Source organism: Gossypium arboreum, chromosome 11 (genome assembly GCF_025698485.1).
Source record: "Gossypium arboreum isolate Shixiya-1 chromosome 11, ASM2569848v2, whole genome shotgun sequence".
NCBI lineage: Eukaryota > Viridiplantae > Streptophyta > Magnoliopsida > Malvales > Malvaceae > Gossypium > Gossypium arboreum.
The window spans coordinates 126135611-126136731 of NC_069080.1; positions in this window are offsets into that span (position 1 = coordinate 126135611).

A 1121-nucleotide genomic window follows, 5' to 3' on the forward strand; every position below is an offset into this window, starting at 1 on the left:
TTCATGAAAAAGAAGGATGGTACGATGCAGATGTGCATTGATTATCGCCAGTTGAACAAACTGACAATTAAAAATAAGTATCCACTGCCAAGGATTGACGATCTGTTCGACCAGCTTAGAGGAGCTTTTGTATTCTCCAAGATCGACCTTCGATCTGGATATCATCAGTTAAGGTCAAGGAGGTAGATATCCATAAGATGGCATTCAGGACTTGGTATGGTCATTACGAGTTTCTGGTTATGCCATTTGAACTGACAAACGCTCCTGCAGCGTTTATGGATCTGATGAATCGTGTGTTTCAACCATTTTTAGATCAGTTCGTAGTCGTCTTTATTGACGATATCCTGGTATATTCTGAAACTGAAACGAAACATGATGAGCATTTCCGTATAGTGCTGTAAGTATTAAGGGAGAAGGAACTCTTTGCGAAGTTCAGCAAGTGTGAATTTTAGTTGAGGGAGGTAACCTTCTTAGGACATGTGGTCTCTGCTGAAGGGATTAAGGTGGACCCTCGGAAAATTGAAGCCATTTTGGAGTGGAAGCCGCCTAGGTTAGTGTCAGAAATACGGAGTTTTCTAGGACTGGCAGGATACTACAGAAGGTTTGTGGAAGGTTTTTCTGTAATGGCAGCACCTCTGACAAAACACATAAGGAAAGGAGTATCGTTTGTATGGACTAAGAAACAGCAGGAAGCTTTTGAGAAGTTGAAGAAAGTTCTGACTGAAGCACTTGTGTTAATTCAATGAGTCTGGGAATGATTTTATCACGACAAATGGACGCATCACACGTGGGTTTGGGCTGCGTGTTAATGCAAGAGGGTAAGGTGGTTGCATATGCATCGCGATAGCTTAAGCCTCATGAAGGAAACTATTTGACTCATGATTTAGAGTTGGCAGCAGTGATATTTGCACTTAAGATTTGGAGACATTACTTGTACGGAGAAAGGTGTATTATATACACTGTCCATAAGAGTCTTAAGTATTTGTTGACTCAGAAAGAGCTGAACCTTAGGCAAAGGAGATGGATTGAGTTGCTTAAGGATTATGACTGTTCGATTGAGTATCACCCAAGTAAGGCTAATGTGGTAGCCGATGCTCTAAGTCGTAGAGCTATATCTGATC